The 12,935-nt window shown below is 38.2% G+C and overlaps 1 protein-coding gene across 2 annotated transcripts in view; it reads left to right on the plus strand.

Annotated features, from left to right (window-relative positions):
• Positions 1-729: 729 nt before the first annotated feature.
• Positions 730-12,935, plus strand: part of tn (tripartite motif containing protein thin) — a 62,634-nt gene continuing 50,428 nt past the window's right edge. Inside the window, exons 1-2 of one of the 2 annotated variants that reach the window (XM_089076980.1) lie at positions 730-865; positions 4,511-4,612. The gene's annotated coding sequence lies outside the window, so the exon portion shown is untranslated. Of the gene's footprint in view, positions 955-4,510; positions 4,613-12,935 lie in introns of both variants that reach the window. The other variant, XM_089076981.1, reaches the window with a different exon arrangement.

Here is a 12,935-nt window from a genome sequence, read left to right on the forward strand (position 1 = left end):
TATACACATAGCCGTAAACTTCGCCCTTTCGTATGTAGAGGGTTAAAGAGGGGCGTCGTGGGATATATTCAGCACTCGCGAGAACAAGCTCTCTCGCGGGATCAGAATTTATCCGGATACCTGACCGACATCTTGTACTTGGAAAAAACGTGAACATTAGTGATATCTCGTCGTACCTTCGATGTATCCAAATCTGTGATTTGAAAATAGAAATGAAAAGAAAAATAAGAGTTAGTGATACTATTTTTTAAAGAGAATAAACAACAAGGTTTACACTGAGAATAAAGAGGGGCGTCGAGAAAAATTTGTGAGATTGATCGACGAGATGAGATCAGTGCGAAGATGATATCATGCGATTAGTTGCGCTCTAAAATTCTATCGAGGCACTTCGCGAACAAAGTGAGATCTCTTTCTGTGAGTTAATTTTTCTTCGAAGTTGAAGTTTTTCTTCTTGGGAATTCAATTCAAAATCACCGATGTTTTAAGTTTTAATCCAACTCAAGAATGATGAGATTGACAACGAGTTATTGAGAAGTTTCCAGTACGGTTGAATCTCATCCAATCGCGATAGTGGATGGATTTCGTCTCGATCTCACCGAATACAACGGGAATCCGTCGTAAGCACCGAGCCAACGGTAAGCTTTCGAGCTTGCACGGCTGATGGCGCGATGCAGATCGAGTCCGATAGTTGAAAACGTGGGAGCACACAGAACGGTTACGGGGGAGGGAAGGGGGAGGTAGGAGAGTCGGTTCGGGCAGAAGATCAAGAAAAGGAGGAACAGAGCGGCGACGAAGTAGCTAAACCAGAAATAACTAATAAGACATTCACTCTGAGACGGGCGGCCAGCCGGCCCGGACGAACGCGGTGCGTCTGAGTAAACCTCGTCATCGGCAACTTCATCATCCACACCATATACGATAAACATCACATTACTTAGAGCGAAACGGCGGAAAGTAAGGCCGGAAGAAATAGAGGGAGGGCGAGCGCGAGCGCGCGCGCGCGCGCGCGCGAGAGAGAGAGAGAGAGAGAGAGAGAGAGAGAGAGAGAGAGCGCAGGCGGATGGAGAAATGAGCGAAGGGGCATCGTATCGTGCACAGTGTTCGGAGATAAAAAAAGAAAAAGAAAGTGTCACTGGAGAAAAAGTTCCGACGTGATATCGTCGTTCAGTGCAAGTGCATCGCGATATAATCCACAAGAATCGTCTCCAACGGAGATCTCCATTCGCTCCGGTCTTCTTCCCTCTCGTATGGACCAAAGAGGAGATCATCCACCGTTGTCGACGTCGTCGTCGCTGTCGCCGTCGCCGTCTAATTTTAAGTGTTAGATAATGCACACCGGTGCGCACCGATATGTGTGCTCGGATACTAAAACGGTACCGCGCAAGCACGCACGTGCGCACGCGCGCGCGCGAGAACACGCTAGATCGCGACGATGGCGATGGCGCGCGGGACCGCCTCGCCGGGTCCGCGGTTACCCGTTCCTCCGCTCTCTGTTTCAAGTTGATTCCTCTCGATCTCTTTTACCGCCTTTTTCCGAAGTAAATAAGTTACTCAGAGACTCCCTCGGTCCCCATAGCCCATTGAATCTGCCTCTGCTCGAATTTTTCGCCACGTTTCTTTCTGTCTTGCTGATTTCGCTTCTCGTCCGCTTGTTCCTGATTCACCGTGCTCTTCCGTGCGAATTTCGCCTCTCCCTCCCCCCCCCCCCTCCTCCGCTTCCTATTCTCTCGTTCTTTGATACATTTATCTTCTTTAACCCGAACCTGTCTTGGGACATCTCACTTTAGCCCTTTTCGCTATTCCCGATGCGAATTCTCCGCGCGAATTTTCTACGATTCTTAGAATCCATGTTTTATTAAAGATCTTTTCGCCATTAGTTAGTGCCGACTTCGTAGTTTCGTTCCTGGTTGCTAATTTTGCGACCTGGTTGCAGCTTCTTATCAAAGTGTTCTGTCTTTCTGTTTTATTCTCGCTGGTAAAAGGGCTCTTCATTTCTTTTACTAGCATTTCTACTTAAACATTTCATTCCATTTCGATTATTTCGTTCCAAATCCATGCTTTTTCGTTACAAATTTATTATGAGCTGCTCCTTTCTTTCCATTTCCATTATTATATTCCGCCCTGTTCAGCTTTCTTTAATTTCTCTTTTGTCATTACAAATATTGCTCGCGCAATAATCGCTCGTGGGAAGAAAACATTCGTACTTATTGTCATATCATCTTTTTATGATTTTTATTATAACAAACTTTTTTCGTATTTCTCAAGACTCTTCTTTTCTTTTCTTTTTGTAAAAATTTACGTTTCGTCCTATTTACATATATATATATTCAATTTACTTCGAGACTTTTATTAACTTGGTTTCCGCAACTTTCCCATTCTGTATTTCTCTCCATTTCTTCTCTCATTTCTTCTTTGACTCGTCTTCCTGTCTTCCTACCGATTTCGCCATCTATTTTACCATTCCTCTACCTTCTCTCTTCTTCTTCTTCTTCTTCTTCTCATTTTTCTCTGTCATTATCGCATTTCTCCTCGAGCGGTTTTTTTCTCTTTACAAGCAAGTATACAGTACATCCCTTTATCGCGCTCCTCAACTTCCGCTTTTTAAAGGCTCACCCTTTACTTCTGCACTTCTCTCGCTCATATTATTTTCTTTTCAACTCATCCCGTCGCCGTGCCGATTTTGCTATCTCATTTCTATTTCGCTTTCCGCATCTTTCTTCGTCCCCCCTCCCCTCCCCCCCTCTTTCTGTCTCTCTCTCTCTCTCTCTCTCTCTCTCACGTCTTTCTCGATCCATCCGCCTCGCTCTCCCCGCTTTACCATCGCCGCTGTCTCCGCGTGTTCTAATATGGCCACCCGGTGTCCAATTACTCGTCTCGCTACAATTTTTCCACCGTTGTATATACCCGCCGACGGAAGACAGGGTCCTCATCAGCCTCTATGCGACACGCCGTTCTATTTTCTACTTTTTCTTCCACGACTGCTCATTCATCCTTATTCACCAGTGCGTACCGCATTCCGATGTGATAGTGCTCTTGTGTCTCTTGCCGCGCCGCGAACGGTGGTCTGATATAAATTGCGAAAATTGACGCGGGGTCGGTACGAACACTGCGGGGGAATGTGCTGTCTGACTCGATCTCGCCATTTCTCGCTAGTAAATCTAATTTAGCCGATAATCTACACGATTTCCAAAGCATACGCTTGGCTCGGGTCCAGGAAACATCGGCGACTCATGAAGCCGAGATACTTTGTTACTTTCGGGAAGTGCTCTTCGGGCAAGCTGGCAATAACGAGAGCAAAGATCACGGTGTATAAAATTTCAAATGACTGTGCGGCAATTGTTTAAAACAGACAAAAATCTTGAGATTGTAAATTAATAAAATCAATTTTGTCAATTTTGTGTTTTGGACGATTTTTTTGTCAAATGGCTCTAACGGCGTGACTCAAAATTCGTTAAATAATCTACCGTTGAAGTTCCAAGTTATAGTTATATTATTTAAATATAATTTCGTGCGTCAGTACTTATCGTCGTGCCAATATGAAAATCGTGAATTTAGTGATCCCGTACGAAAAATCGAACGGCTGAGCTGGGAGGGATAATTTCGACAAATAATGACGGCGAATGAATATTTCCGAACGAAATGTCACGCGTTCCGCGAAATTCGACAAATAACGCTGCTTTCGTTACAAACTATGTAAAGCTACGGCATAAAAATACGGGCTGCGTGTGTTTATTTAAAAATTGGCTTCGTAGCCAATCGCGCCGGACACAAAGCGTTGCACGCGTATGCGAGATCGGGGTGTCTGATTCAACGTTGACCGTATTCACTGCAACACCGCTGTACCGCGCTCTGTTTATCGTCATGTGAAACCGAAATCACTTTTTAATCAAATTGTAGAAAAAAATATTCGTTCGATTTTGCAACCATTGCGAGAAAAATCATCGCAACGATGATGTAACAATGTGTGAAATATAGAGTACAAGGATGCTCCCCCCCTCTCTCTCTCTCTCTCTCTCTCTCTCTCTCTCTTGTGACATTTGCGAAATCTCAACGCTTCGGGGCGCCATTACGTTAATTAGAATTCATCTTCGTCGTTACCCGTCAAGCTTGGAGACCTAGATTATTTTTTTGTTGCGGTCGCTTCGATCCTGGCAACGTTTTGGCCACTAATCACGCAGAGTCCTACGCGACAGTCGTCCTGTAACGCGGCCAAAATACCGCGAGATATTGTCGGCTCGCTTTCGTCGACGCGAACGCCAGACGCTGTCGTGTCGTCGAATTCCTGACGTTGACCGCTTCCCCCGCATGACAGCGCGCTTAAATTTACACGACACACTCATGCATCATACGTACACACGACATGCGCGATGACGATTTACGTGGGACGTGACGGGGCGAGAATTCGCGATTTCCCAAAATTTCTTCGTGCCGTCCTCCGCACACAATCATGCCGCGTCGCGTCGTGTGTCGGTGCCGCAGTTTAACGACAGTGGATCTCTGCTGTTTCTAGCTGTTACAGCGCTGGATTTCGGTGACCGGAAAGCACAACTTCGGGACCACTAGGGAGGGTCCCAATACGGGAAGACCGCCGAAAGGCGGTCACCGAATCCAAGTAAGCGAGTTCAATAATAAAACCGTGTGTGTGAGAGACTTGGTTTCCTAAAAATTTCACATATTCCGAGTACTCTGTTAAATTACGTTGTTACAGTAAATATTAATATTAACACCGAATAATAATATTTCATTCTGACAAGTTCATTATTGCTTGCTACCGTATTACCGCGAAGATGAGTATTCTATTACAATGTAAATGTTGTACGACACACATAAATTGATACATTAATAATAATTATAATAATGACGTATTCATTTATTATCGATTCACTATTTGATACATTAGTAATGAAGTTTTCGGTAACCTATTAGCGTGGACTTTGAATAATGACTTCATCTAATCCCTGCTGTTGTAAAAATAATTACTCTGGTAACACGGGGGTATTAACGAGTTTTATAATGATCTTGTTAGTGGACTTAGTACACGTCGGATAATCTCTTTGTCAGATCTACCTGCTCATTAAAAGTACCAAAATTTTCCAAGAATAATAATCACATTATCATCTTTTGATGAGAGTTAATAAGAAAAAGTCGGCGAACAAATGAATCTGTACTAATCAATCTTCGTCGCACGGCGGCTTATGATCTATAGCTCATTGCTGGAGAATTGCTGATTCCTGTAGCTCCTTTTTCGTCCTCGTTCTGCGTCTCTGATCCACAAAGCTTTGTTTCCAGAGAACTTTTATGTCGTAAGACTGACGTGGAATAATTATGTTTATCGATTAGTGGAAGGATGATAGCACGCTTCGATTTGTTAGATAAAAATCCGTGACATCAGAGGGATGATTAAAAGCTCTGATAAAAAGCCCTTTTGTCAGGGTTTATGTTAAAATATAACATTCATTAAATTGCATTACGTTGCATATGTGAGAATTATAAAATCTTTACAGCTGTCATAAAGCAAAAGTGAAATATTAATTACGCGGGATTGTATACTGTAAATTAACACGGTAAACAAGTTAATTTGTTGGATTTTTAAAAAGGAAATAAGAATTTTTTATTACAAACGAAATATAAGTTTGTTAAATAATGGCATACATGGTAAAGACTTAAATACATAAATAATAAATACGTAAAGAAACAAATTTTTATTTAATATTGTTTTATTTTTATCTGTATTTTTCTTTATTTATAGCACTTCTCTTGATGTGTAAATAGAAATGGAGGTCAGGACGTAAAAAGTTTATTGCGATACGAAGGCACATCGAAAAATTAGTCACGTCAATATTCCACTGTCGATCCTATACACGTTTCCGAGATAAAACGCTCGAGACAGCTATAAGTCAGATCGATATTTTACAAAAATGGGTACAAGATATGATTTATCGGTTTTAGAGTAGCGCGGTATGTAACGCCTGATATCGCATTGTAGTTAGTTATCGCAGACTTCGGTCGGGTTATCGTAAAAAGTCATTGGCGAAATCACAGGACTGCCAAGTGAAAAATGGGTCTTCATTTGTACAGGTGGATCTACATTTATGTCCATTCCCCGCGGTAGGTACAAGAAATCCATTTTTCTTCTGACTTTGAGATCGAGAACCGCCCGCCACAAATGAGTCCCATTCTTCTTTGTCAGAAGTGAATTCATCAATCGCTTTTTATATATCGAACACATGTTTTCATAGTAATGATTTTCGTATTACCATTTTGTATGCATAGCTATTTATTTTTGTCGATATATATATATATATATATATTTGAAAACTATTTTTATCTCCCGTAAATAATTATGCGTGAATAAAACTTAATAAAACTGTCAAATAATTTTGAAAATACGAGTAGGAAGGAAAAAGCAACATTTTTTAATTAACACTTTTTTATTATTATTATATATATATATATATATATATATATATATGTGTGTTATTATTATATATAAATTATTAAAAGTTCAAATTATATAACGTTACAATATTCAGCTAACTTAATTAATAATGAATCGAAAGAGTAAGATGCTATTCACGCTACATATATATTCTCATGGCATATATTTTGTATACTGACGTTCTTTTATCAATTGTAGCATAAGTAACAAGCTTTAAAAATGCTATGCATAAGGATTATAATAATACAACCGAAATGATGCGGATGCGAAATTTGTATAAATCCGATGATTCATTGATCCCACGGGATTATTCGAGAGCGTTATTTACATTATTCCATGAGCTTGTCTATAAAAGCGAGTTCCATTCACGCCCCCGGGGTATCATTATAAAATATCCGCAATTAAAATTGCTTTGCTACATCCCCGAGGGAGTTAAAAAATGTAATTATTTTGATATGAATGCATATATATATATATATAACGATTTTATACGTTAGAATTCATTAACAAGCTAGAAATTGTTCAATGTTTCATGATCTTTTTATCATTTGACGATTCAAGAGATATAATTGAAATCATTTAGAAAAGTCGATTCTGCACCATAGTAGGTTTTTTATAAATAATTTTTATTATTTTGTAAGTAGTTTTATTTTTATTATTATTATTTTTAGTAAAAATGATGTTGCAAAATCTATATATAACGCGACTGTTTGAATGAGTTTTATGACGAATTTTAATGAACTATGTTTTTTTCCTTTTCTTCTTTTAGTTTTTTTTATATTACATTTCGAATTTGTTTGAGTATATAAATGATATTAATAATATGATATTGAATTAAATATCGTATTATTGATATGAGGGCAAATCTAAGTGTATATAGTTGTATTCAGGATATCACGTTTACCGTGCACGTATGCCAATGAATTTTGCCCGTTCGCGTTGCGCATCCTTTCGATCAGGTTCGAGCATTGTGTATTCGGGAGGCACTTTCAGAATGCACAGAGAAGACGATTGACCGTGTTACGAGACGATGAAATCAAAATGTTTAAATCGACTGGTCTTTTCGGAAATTAGATCACTTCACCGACGAGCGACAAGTAGATAAGCCCTACGATCGTTTCGTGCTTTTTTTAAAGCTTTTCTGTTCGTTCCTATCCTATTTTTTTTTTCTTTTTCTGTCTCTTTCTTGCTCTCTTTTCGTCATGTCGCGTTAGAACATCGAAGGCTCATGTAGCAAAAATGGTGGAGAGTTGCCTCACGATTGAAAGGGTGCATCGCGGACTAACGAGCTACAAAGTGCACCTAGGCACGTACTAAATGTCGTGCAAGGAAAGACAGGAACTGTTCACACATGTCCCGGCCTCGCAAAAAATTCTCGACGGCAAATACCGCATCGCCGACGAGTAAATCCTAAAATACGAGAGAGCTTTTATTATTTATCATTTATTGCAATAATTCATACACAAGAGATATTAATGACATTTTATTTGTCGAAATGATAAATTATACCGGTAAATAATTGCGAGGTTGAAACATATTATATGATATTTTTTAGAATATCACCGAATATTACCGTTATATGTATTATATATAATGCCGATAATATTACATTGCGTTGTATTACAATACAACGCGCTCTGACCTTTCGTATGCGATTCGCATCCACGTGCATTACCGTTTAAGTGACCCGGAGCGTTTTGCGCGTAACGTTAGCGCGTTCAACGAAATTAGAAACGCCAGCCAGCGTTATAATTTTACGGTCTCGCGCTGCACAGTTGCACCATATCCGACCGGAGAATATAATTCCATGGTGCGCGCGTATGTAATGGTTAAGTATAAGGTAGGTAACAGTAGCAGCCGAAATGTGCGGGAATTTATTGTGAACCGTGGACCGCAGCGGCGTGGTCGCGGAAACCGCGGGGGCATTTTCGGTGTGACATAATCTACCGGACTTCACCGAGACCCGTCTGGTTTTAGCTTGGGACTTTTATATGCAGTCTCTTACTTGATATTTCATCGTCATCGTGACCGCATTACGTCAGAATGATAAGTTCATCACACCGCACGAAATCCGGGCGAGAACGTTTCAGACAGGGCTCAAATGAAGAAATTTGTTGTTTAAAAAGAGTGCCTTTGACTTTGCGAAAAAAAAAAAAAATGTGCACGTTGCAATCGTTCGATGCTGCAAAAGTTTGTTTTAATGTCATATAAAAAGATATTTATTAAATTGATTAAATTTTTATCGATTATAATTTTATTTCTTTGAATTCTTATCGAATAAGATTTCTATTATGTTTTTATGAAAGATCAAGTTTTATATTTTATTCACTTAAAACATTTTTATTGAAAACTATAGTGTAAGATAATACTTTCATTTAATAAAGTTTTTGCGTCGTATCAATTATTTATAATACAATTGGTCTCCAAATAAATAGAAGACTTATCAGAACATTAAAAAGAAAGATGATTAAAAAATGATCTTCGATAAAAATTTTATAGAAACTGTTTTTAATATGGTTAAAAATTATAATTATTTCGAAAAGGTGAAATTATAAAATTGATAAAAATATATAGAATGCATATATATAATACATACATATGCATTTTGAATATCTTGAAAGGTTGAAGAAAATGCAAATAACGACACTCCTCATTCCCATACTTTTTTATTCACTGTCGGTGCTACCAATTCTCCATACAAACGAGCCGGCTCAAAGACCGAAGAAGCAGAGATATAAGTTCGCGAGATAAGCATATCCCGATATCGACACCGAGAACGAATTCTTCGAACGAATTCTTTGTTTAAGGATCGGCAAGAGCTTAAACATAATATTCCAGCAGCCGACTTTCGAATTAAACTCGACATTGGATATGAACTCTCATATGATCGATTTTACAAAAAAAAAAGACTGTATTTTTTATACAATTTGTTATACATTATTTAAACATTTTAAAAACAGATCTATATTTATTGTATTGAAATATTCTCCTTGATACACTCTCAGCAACATCCGATTATCAGAGAAAACAGGTTGATGCATTTTCGGAAGCATCTCACTTTAATGCGATTAACAGTGATTTTCTTAACGTGACACACAGATTAAAACGCGATAAATCAAACAGCCATTTATACTCCTTCCGATAATTACCACTCTCTGATGCTTCTATAACCGATACTCGGTCTCTAATTGACGATTTGTTACGAATCACATTTGTCTACGATCGGAAAGTCTGTACAAATAAATTGTAATAGCGGATTATCGAGTTGCGCGCGTTGAATCATGACTTACAACAGTTGGTCGATGCATTTTCACCATCCATATTGCTGTTGAATGTTTAAAATCTGATTGGCACAAAAAAAATTGATGACAAAAGCTGCGTAAAACGTTTAACGTGTTTTAACGTGTATTAGCAACAAGCTGGTCGAGAACTTTATCTCGTAGCTTTAATGATCGCTTTCCGAACACTTGAGACAAACTACTTAAATTGCATACAAAAGTACCAAAAGTACTAAAAGTAAATCTGGAAGATAGATTATAAACTACATAATTTATAATTAAGATTATAAATTATAATTTATTATAATTATAAGATTATAATAATTAGAAATTTATAATAATTAGTAGTAATTTATGATAATTATAATAATAATTAATTATGATAAATTATAAAGATTAAAGATTAAAATTTATAAAGTTTGTCATTAATTTTTATTTAAATAGTAATTCTTTCCTTTGTATTTTATTCAAGTAATGCGTAACGAATTAATTGCTTTTTATAGAATTCTTTTCTAAACGTTGTCCAATGTTAAATAATTAAGCTAATAATATAAAAGGAAGGTTTAAGGAGGAATATTCAGTGTTCTCATAGGGAGAATTATCTATGTGATTCATACGATTATTTTGCCTTAATGAATCCGCAGACCAAAATTTAATATACTGTGAATACTCAGATACAACAATTACATTCGTATATGCATGTTTTGTGTAATATTGCGTTTAAGCACGGGAACATAATCTAATTTAAGAGTAAAAATAAAAATAAAACCTATACACACGTTTGCAAATAAAGCCAGAAGCGACAGCTAAAACTCATCTCTATTTATATTCTTTAATTAAAAAGAACATATGTGTCTTTCTTTTACTACTTTTTGTCACCGTGAACTGTGAACAACACTTACAGAATATACGAGCCAGTCGGGTGTTTCTGACGCGACAAAACGGATATATAAACGCGGCAAAACTGCGTATATCCTTTTTTATTATGTCGTCAACGGCAGAGATTGATGCTTCTTGATATGAAGTTTTTAATCGTGAATTGCGCATTACGATGAAATAATACGCGATACAAGTTCGGTTTTAAGGTTCGGTTAAAAAAAGAAAAGAATCGACTCATCGATTTCTTTTTTGGATTTTATACAGTCTCACATCAAGCTATTTCTCGTGAAGATAAAGTCCTTCACGAGAGAGAAATTTCATATGTGAAAAACGATCTAATTCGCGAATGTAATATGCGTGTTACACGAGATTCTCCGACGGAATAGCATGAAGCACGACAGTAAAGGGCAATCTTATTGCAGTTTCATATACCGTTATTGCGGAAATTCGAGTCCGGAAGCGTAATTGCGTTAATTGCCGGGCAAAGGACCGTCATTTAAGCCGAGCTTTAGCTTCGCTCTCGACAATACATAGAATAACGCGCGGTCGTGACAAAAGTGACATGTTTGCAAATTGAAGCAAAGCAATAGGAACGACGGGATTATAGTACAGGAATATTATCCTTACGTGGATATAATAGATTAAGATGCAACTACTCGGTAACTTGGTGCAGCCTGTCGAGAAGTTTCTCGTTTAAGTTTCCTCTATTTTCGCCCCTCCCCTCCCCCCCCCCCCCTATCTCTCATTGCGAACTAACAAGATGCATTATATACCCATCGCTATACTCGTCACAAACTCTTGAAGCGAGTACGACGAGGGATGCAATCGACGTTTCCGATAATACAATCCCTCAAATAAGAACGCTGCAACCCGACCGCGATGCTATCGCCCCGCACCTGGCATATAAAATGTCGTACCTGCTTCCCGCAGGAGATTTCTCTCTCTAATCTCCTCCGTACCTCCACCGTACTCTCTTCCCACGAGGATGCCCGATCCAACAATAAGATCCGCATCGCCGTTCGTCCTACCCTCCGCTTCCCCATGCAAATGGTAAAGAGACTATTCACACCAGGCGAAAGCGAGAGCCCGCTTTTTATTTCTCCCGTTATTCTCTCTCAGAGCCACGTCGCCGTCTCCTGTTTGCGCGACAGTTTCAGTAAAAGTGCACGAGGGATAATAAAAATGCGCCACGACGAACATGACTTTCTTGTATCTATCGACGATCAAAATTCAAACTTTATAGTCTTTCTGCCAGAGTTACGGTTATGTAACGCATAAACAGGGCTGTTAAAAAAACGATGGAGAGAATTACGAAAATTTATCACGTGATTAATAAATATTTATACGATTATCATAATGATGGTAATAATAATGGGTAGTTTTCGTTGCGATAGCAATTTAAGTAAACGGCTCTTCTTAACGATTTTCCCTACCTTATCTCAATTTATTGTGAAATTTACGGAAAACCATGAGTTTGTGAGTTCGCCTCGCTGTTAAGAGCATTCTGCAATAAAAAATAATAGGGTCGTTATTGTATGCAAATTTTGAAAATGCCTTTGCATAAGAGTGTTGTTCAATTAGATACGTGTAATGGCGGTCATGCAAGAAAATTACGACTTTACGCCGAACTGTCCCGAAGTGCTCTCTTATATGGCCCGCTTATGCATTATGTAAATTTCTACGTAAGAGGTTTAACACTGTTCGAGATCTCACATTAATGATAATGGCGACCATTAGAGCTTTACTACTTGTCCGTGACTTAATGGGAAGTGGAAGAAATCAATCGTTTATAAGTGCACCTTAAAAGCGTATAAAGTATACTCGGCAGTTGACATATCAGATCGCTCTACTTTTGTCATATAATTTTTTTTATAACAAAATATGCCTTATAATGACAGTTTATTAAACTTTTTAATCGTCTTAATTTTTGTAACGCGACGATTACACTCAGAATATCAAGTAATAAACGATAATTATTGGCGAACGTTATAATTTATCAAGGATATGCATAATAGATTGTTACTTTTTAATTTAAAAACAATTATAAAGCGCAATGGCATTTGTTGAAGTGTATCGATACTACTTGAAGCAATGGGAAATCCCACGTTTTCATTTAATCTTTAAGATGTCTTAATTTAGTGTTGTAAGATATCTGTTCTTTCAGCAACGATATATTGCGAGTGGTCTAAATCTTATAATCGATATACTCCACGTCCATTATCAAATCTCTCGCAATAGCGATACGAGCACATACACACGCGCGTGCACACATGTGTATCCCCGACAGAGGAGGACTTCTATCTATTTTACCCTCGTCCTCAACGAAATAAAGCCCGGGC

Source organism: Pogonomyrmex barbatus, unplaced genomic scaffold, assembly GCF_055798465.1.
Source record: "Pogonomyrmex barbatus isolate J1 unplaced genomic scaffold, ASM5579846v1 scaffold2, whole genome shotgun sequence".
Classification (NCBI taxonomy): Eukaryota; Metazoa; Arthropoda; class Insecta; order Hymenoptera; family Formicidae; genus Pogonomyrmex; species Pogonomyrmex barbatus.